The sequence below is a fragment of the Acomys russatus genome, chromosome 4 (assembly GCF_903995435.1).
Source record: "Acomys russatus chromosome 4, mAcoRus1.1, whole genome shotgun sequence".
In the NCBI taxonomy this organism is placed as follows: Eukaryota; Metazoa; Chordata; class Mammalia; order Rodentia; family Muridae; genus Acomys; species Acomys russatus.
Genome location: NC_067140.1, coordinates 28,473,365 through 28,481,518, shown reverse-complemented (window position 1 = coordinate 28,481,518; position 8,154 = coordinate 28,473,365).

The window sequence follows — 8,154 nt, the reverse complement described above, 5'->3', positions numbered from 1 at the left end:
AAGTTATGAAATGCATTCAGTGAAGGTCAGGAGAATAAGTGTAGGTGATGTCTAACTTAGTCTCCTTAGTCAGGTGTTCCACACACAGTAGGTGTTCAGTAAATACCCAAAGAACAAAAGTCTCCAAGGTATGATATTACACCTTAATCCTTCTGGAGTCCCACCCGAGGTCCAGTACCGTGTTTTCCTCAAATATTCATGCAGGCATACTCTGGGAAATGCTACATGTCTCACGGCACCAGTCCCTTTACTTTCAAAGTGGTAAGAGCTATCATAACTAAATTAAGCCCATGGTCACAAAGCTCACATTAATGTTTCAGTTACTTTGCTATTCTGAGCATAGTGGTTTTATGTTCTTAACTCACAGACACAGATAATTCTGTGAGAACAGCCCTGGCTTGTGATGGCTTCCCAGTTACCTGATGGAGATGCATAGGCCAGTAATGGCCCAGACTGTTGTCTCAACAGAGTCACAAGATGACTTCCAGTACAGCCTTAGACTTGTAGAGATCCATAGCCTCAGCTTCCCATGAATTAAAAATGAAAGCAAAGCAGATCTGTCTCTCAGATGTTCGTCAGAGAACTAACAACTCAGGAACCTCAGCTTTAAGTTCTCACCAAGAACAGCCAGGGGAGAAGTCATGGTTAAGTGAGAGGTGTGTGTGGGGGTCCTCAGGGATCTTTATCCTCACACCTTCCTTATTAGGAAGAAGATCTTACTGGAAGCAGGACCTCAAAGTCCCAGTGGGAAACAACTTCATAGATCAGGGAGAAAAGTGAAAAAATGGAACTCACCCACTGTTCAGAGAGCACTTATGTGTGTGGGGAGAGCTCAGCTGCACACCAGGAATGTAGTCATGTGACTTTACAGAAAATTACATCCTTGAAAGATGTACATCCTTGAATGAAAAATTTTGGAACCACAGAAATGAGGAGACTACTTATGGTGAATTAAGTGTACAGATCTGTAGCTTTCAACTGGGGGTGACTATGCCTGTACAAGACATTTAGTAATGCTTTGATTATCTGGCTGTGGCACAGGGTGGAGGGAGACAGTGATTCTGACATTAAGGAGACAGAGGTCAGAGATTCAGACAAGGTATCCTACAATGCATGGGATGCTCCTGTGTAACAGAATATTTTAGCCCGAGGGGTCCATAGAGAGTCATTTAAATGAGGTGGTTCTTGCATGAGAGTCTTGGAGAGAGCAGGAATACAAGGCACATACTTCAACATAATAAAACCAATATACAACAAGTCTATAGCCAACATCAAACTAAATGGAGATAAATTTAAATCAACTCCACTAAAATCAGGGACAAGACAAGGCTGTCCACTCTCTCCATATCTCTTCACACACTGTATACCTTCAACCCCCTAATTTATTGTAATTCATATCAAAGATGAGAGATACAGAAGAGCACATGGTCATGCTTCCTTCTATAGGAAACCACAATGACAGAAGTTAGAACAGTGACGCTGCGTGTGGTGGTGCACACCTTTCACCTCAGTACTGGGAAGCAGAAGCAGGGGGAAATCTCTGAGTTCAAGGCCAGCCAGGTGAATAAAACAAATTCCAGGCCAACCAGGCCTACACAGTGAAACCCTGTCTCCAAAAACCAAATCCAAAACAACAACAACAACAACAATAATACACAATAGAAATTAGATCAGTGGGTACTGGATGGGTTGAGAGATTTTCTGAAGAGGTCATGGCAAGGGTTCTGGGATGGTACAAATATTTTCTATCTTCTTTGAGATGTTAGTGGTACAGTATATTTGCCAAAATAAATCTTTCAAAAGCCACTGATTTGTATACTTAAGGTCTTTACATTTCACTGGTTGTAAATTTTATGCTAAGCAAGAAGGGTAAAGTATACCTGGAACAGGGGATCACCTGGAGAGAAACATGTGTCCTGGGAGTCAGAATACCTGTTTGTGACCAGACATTGTGTTTGGTTTCTCTTATGGCAATTGCTGGTGTTCTTTGACACCTATTTTCTCTTTTCTCCTACAATATTTCAACCACCTAAAATTTTATCTGAGTATATATTCGCTGCAATGAAAATTGAATTACTCAGATTTCCTTCAAGGGAAAGGGTACTTATTTTGTCTTCTGCTTTTCCTTGATAACAGGAATGCTGCCAATGTGACCCAAGGTCAATATTCATCTTTAGCCATGGGTGAACGTGGCAATGGAAACTATGCTTTCAAAGATGGAGAAACATAACAGTATTTCTATAGTGAATTGTTTTCTTCTGGAGTTCTATATTCTTTCATATTTTGCTAATTACAGCTAAAACTAATCCAAGTGATTTTTTTTGTGGTTGGGCATTTTCATATAGTTTTTGAAATTGCTTTTTTTTAATTGCAAGATAATATATGAGTACCACTTCTGTATTTCTTTTTTGTGGTTATTACTCTTTTCTTTTTAAAAATATTTTATTAATTTATTCATATTACATCTAAATTGTTCTCCCATCCCTTGTATCCTCCCATTCCTCCCTCCCACTTTCCCCCTACTCCCCTCCACTAGGACTGTGACTGAGGGGGACCTCCTCCCCCTGTATATGCTCATAGGGTATCAAGTCTCTTCTTGGTACCCTGCTATCCTTCCTCTGAGTGCCACCAGGCCTCCCCATCCAGGAAACACCACCTATATATTTCAAAGGTAAATCCCAAGAAAATTGTTTCTTGTGCCTGGTGACCCCAAATGCCTTGCCCAAAGAATTTACAAATGATAGAGATAAGTAATGTTAGCATCACTTGGATGTCCTTTGTTTATTTAGAATGTGGTGCATATTTATCACCTGACATTTAACATAGAGGGTTAAATGGGGTTATGGTTAGTATTTATTATCAACTTGACTGGATATAGGTTCTCCTAAGATATTGGTGAGGTGCTTCAAGATGCGTCTTTCAGGACATTTCCACAGAGGATTAAGGGGGAAGGGTCACATAGGCTGGTGGCATGAGCAGAATAAAAAGGGAAAAAGGAAGCCAGACCAGCACTGGAATTTTATGATTTCCGCTTTGTGTCTACCAAGAAGTGCAGAACAGCCTCTGTCACATGCCTTTGCTTCCATGATGCCTGAGGGCATGAAATCAAGCAACCATGTAATGGACTCCTGAAACTGCAGACCCAGATAAGTATTCTCTTTTTTAAGTTGTTTCTTTGTGTATTTTGTCTCAGTGATATGAAAAGCAGATAACATAAAACACTGATTCCAAAGAACTACTAACCCTGACCATGTGTTTTCAGCCTTTGGGCTGAGACCCCAGGAGGTTTTTGGAAGAGTTTGAGGATATAAGTAAAAGAAGCCATGGGGTATTGTAACCAAAGCCTTAGAGATTCTGATGGGACCGCCGAAGAACAGAATGACACTAGAAATGCCTACAGACTGTACCCGTGAGGTTTTGGGTGGGAACTAGTAGTCTGCTAGGAATTGGAGTACTGAGCATTTGTATTACATTTTGGTGAAGAATTTGTGTACATTAAGTGTCCCGACCCATGAGACAAGTTGAACACTGTTCCCTGGAAGAGGGAGTGGGGATTGAAAATGGGAGGACAGAGACATGAGAAGTATTGAGTCAAGTCTGGAGATTCCTGATCAAGACTCTTTTTATTGCATGTGAGTAGGCTTTATATAGCAAGGTTACCACAAGCTGTATAGTAATCTCACTTCCCCCAGCCCCCAGGCAAGAATAGAATCATCTGAATAGTTTCCTGTAAGAACTTCCTAAGTCCTCTGGGTAGTTGCTTGTAAGAACTTCCTTATTTCTCTGGGTAGTTTCCTGTAAGAACTTCCCTATTTCTCTGGGTAGCTCCCTGTAAGAACTTCCACATTTCTCTGAGTAGTTCCCTCTAAGAACTTCCCTAGTTCTTTTAAAGGTAAACAATCTAAAGATAGCCTAAGCACAAGACCTCCTTCAGCAAAGGTTAACAACTCAAAGGTCACAGCATTCAGCCTAAGCACAGAATTTCTAACATGACTGAATTTAACGTGGCTTCACACATCTGCCCCTTCTAAAATAAAATTATGACAAGTCTGTCTTAGGTCGGTGTCAGGAGCCATAGGACCTTGCCTGACCTGCTCCAGTGACTGAGAGGCCCTGCTGGCTGAAAGCCACAGCTGTCTGCATATTTGAGATAATTATTCTGCCTGGCAACCACAAAGATCCAGCCTGACCTTGAGAAAGAGAACATTCGGTGTATCGCGACTTCTGAATAGTCGCCCCACTCCACACCTGCTGTCCTTGGGCCTGGCCCAGAAGATTTTGTAACTTTCCACTGCATTCCTTCCTACCCCCCGCCCTTTCAGAAGCTCACTTTAAATTGGGATACCCCGTTACAATAAACGGCCCTCGATAAGCAACGTTTTCCTGGGCCCATGTCTCTGTTCTCGCCCAATTCTTTATTCACAGGTCGCGACCCTCCTCGCCACTCCACGGATAACTGAACCCGCGGGTCGGGGACAGGTCGGTGAGTTGCATACTTATCCTTACCCATCAGTGACACATGAATTCCGTCATTCATACCCTCTCTTAGGTTTAATAAGCTCTAAACTAACTCTTACCCATCTCTGGCTTGCCTTCATATCAACAGATGAAGAAAGGGAGTGTCTATGAGCTTTATACCATGCACTTGCGCTTGTATTGACTGCAATTGCTGAGACATGAGCTGTGTTAAGCAAGGAAAGAAGGCACAGGCTATAATTTCAAGCCCTGTCATCCCTGCAAAGGATAATCTATACTGTAGAATACTATTAATTCCAAAGATAATATATTGAATGTGAATCTAACTGCATCCTACTCATAAAGAGTCTAGGGAAATCTAGCATGACATTGTAACTCGCTCAATCTTCTCAAATTGCTAATCTCTTAGTGAAGGCATAAAGAATATTAGTAAAGCAGTATAAAAAAAACAATAGTAGATACAAGAACAATAACAAAGATTTTACCACTCAACAGCATACCACAAGTCCCTTTTCAGTTCTCCACAGTCCTGCAGATGAAACTCACCTTAAAAATTAGGGTGGAAAAGTACTTGTAAAGCTTAAAATCTGAGCTTCTGGAAGGAAAATATTCCAGGGGAGTCTCTGCAAAGCACCATCTCCAAAATTCAGTCAGGTCTGTAAGGTGGATGCCTCATAGGTGCTAGAACACTTCAGTTCTCCTTTCCTCATCATACTCAGGGAAATAAAGCAGTCGAGTAGTGTTGACATATGTTATCCCAAGAAACAGATTGAAGAAAATGAGGATCAGGAATATGTGTCCAGTGAAGCTTCATCTCCGACCTCGGGATGATCAGCAGAGTCATGCATGTCAGCATCTGCTTGATGCATAAGCCTCTCAGGTAGCCAGTGTACAGCATCATGTTCCTGTGAAAAAACACAGACAGAGCTTCGACTACATATTAATACAAGGTTGGATCCATACCACAGTCCAGTTAAAGGATCCTTCCATGTCACTCTAGTGATGGATGACTGAGTATTGCTGTGCCAGAACTGATCAGTTGTAGAATTTCCTTTGGCATCAAGCAGTAAAAATTTAAAATAAAGAGAACATGACTCAAAGCATTTTTAGGAGATTGGGTGTATAGTCCCCCCCCCCTTTTTAAAACTTTTTGTATATAAATTTTTATGGTAGAATGAGCTCATTCCACCATACCTTGTCCTTGAGGATTATAAGGAATACCTGTAACATGCTTTATAGAAAAATAGTCACAATTTTTTAAAAAAGCTTTGCTAACAAACCTTGAGCCATTATCTGTCTTGATAGCCCAGACTCTGCCCATCACTGATCCAATTATGTAAAATCTTGAACTTATTGGAAAGCCACTGGTGCTGCGGGGGCACCCTACTTATACTGGACCACTAGGAAAACGTTTTTATGGGTTTTGGTTTCCTAGGTACTTAGAACCTCTGCATCTGTGGTCTGTTGTGTAACTATTTTCTCCAAGTTGAAATCCTTCCTGTAGGGAGCAGGGAGGTTAAGATTCAGGAAGCTCATGGCACTTTAAAGAATCCATGGGCCCCTTTTTGAGCCTATATAGGGCAAAAACAATACCAGGAAAGTGAGAGTCTGTGGTGGAGCTGCCTGCAATCTGGGCAGGAAATTAGGGATGCGGCTTTTATGTGTTGTCATTCATGTTGGTATGAGTTTTTCAGTGATGAAGATGCCTGAGAATCACCCATGCTCTTGAAATTGTCCTCAAACCACTCATTCATTTGCCAAATTAGACTTGAGTGGAATCACTTCTTTGCTCCATTTTGTTGATACTTCAATTTCAGTGAATAGAAGTTTGTCCATGTGTCCACAGGAAAAGTCATGCAGAGGGTCCAGGGAAGCCCGGATACTGTCTGAGCTATAGGCAGGCTTTGGTACCTTCCAGAAGATGCTGTTTTTTCAGGCATGCAGAATGGAAAAGTCATAAGACTCGTTTTATAACATAAATTTCCTTTGAAATTCTAAAGATAGGCCTGGGAGGTAACTCAATATGTGGGTCTGTGAGGATGAAGCCTAAGCTGCAGTGGAGACTCTGGCTTATATTGGAGGTGCCAGAAATGTGAAATATGGGCCAAGGAGAACCATAGGCAGTGAGGGGAGCCAGCCCAAAAGAAAGGCAATGCAGATGCAAAGGGCAGGACCATAGATGCTACCTAAGCCCTTTGGAGCTTAGGCCATAGTACCACATGTACATGATGCCAGACACAGTTACAGGATTTAAAGTTGGCCATTTTCAATTTTGGTCCTGCTTTGGTTCAATCCTTCCTTGCTATCTTCTTGTTCCTTCATCTGTGTCTTTGCCTATTGGGAATGTATAACTTCAAAAAAGTTATAGTCTCAAGGCTAAGAGATTTTGGGTTTTACTGCTTACTTTCTGGTTGCACATGAACTTATTTATTAATTGTCTTCATCAGCATTGTGTTTTGGAGGGACTAGGGAAATGTTTTGTCTTACTAAACACAGTATATTTAGCTTAGGTAAAAAATAATGACATGACTTAAAAGCAATCTCATAAAAACAGTGTTCTGTGTATTTTATCACCTCACCTCATGGCTGCTATCTTATTATTGGGGAAAACCTTAAGTATGTTAGAGCATCAGACTTGTTATATACTGTTATTTCTCACAGCACAGTAAAGCAACTATATATGCATAAATATAAGAACAAGATAACAAGGGACAGAAGAACATGAGGAGGGTGCAGACATCTTATGATCCTCATACATTCAGGACTTACATGTTCCAAAAATAATTAATCATATTTGATTTTATAGCTATGTTGATTTTTCCCCCTAGAAAATAAAGGCGTAACCCGAGAATAGGGAATTTTAACTTCCATGTGTCCAAGGAGTTTGATTTTGCACCACCAAATCCAGCCCTTGAATTAGTTTTTGGCACTTTGTAGGACACAGTAGTATTTGTTGAGTAATTAAGTGAAGGACTGAGTGAAGAGGCAATTGATTCTTTTTTTCAGAGGAAATTTTCTCCATCTTTCATGATCATGGCCACTATCATCACTGAGGGAGAGATGGGGTTCACGGGAACTGAAATACGTTTTTAAAAATATAAACATGTACATGAGTGTGAGAATTGGAAGATTCAGTGGAGACAATCTAGTTTATATAGGAGTAGAAGTGGGAATATGAGAAGTGGGCAGGTGAAAACGACATGGCTATAAGCAAACCATTTACTGCTAAATAAGAGTTACTGGTCAGGTCCTGGCTCCCAGTCCTGCTTCTTTTATCTTTTATTTTTGAATTTATACTTAGTAGACAAGTCTGAGCAAAAAATGCATTCTCCATGCTTGATTTTCATTTTCCTTTTTGACTTTCCAGTTATCAAGACAAAGAGAATCATGGGAAAGTCACTAAAGTACTTGAGGTTAATTTTAAATCTTTTTTTTTTTTTTTTTGAGTCACACTTTAGTCACAAAGTTTCTCTCTGGAGAAAAAAATTCCATGGGGAACTTTACCTCTTGTTATAGCCTGCGAGTTAATTTGTTTTAAAGAATTAAAGGATCTCAGCGTTTAGTCACAATCTTTGGACAAGAATGAGTGAGTAAGTTTTCTTTCAAAAAGAAAAACATTTAAAACCTTTGTCTTTGCTGTTTCTTCTACCTGTAATTACTCTTTACATTCAGATGGTA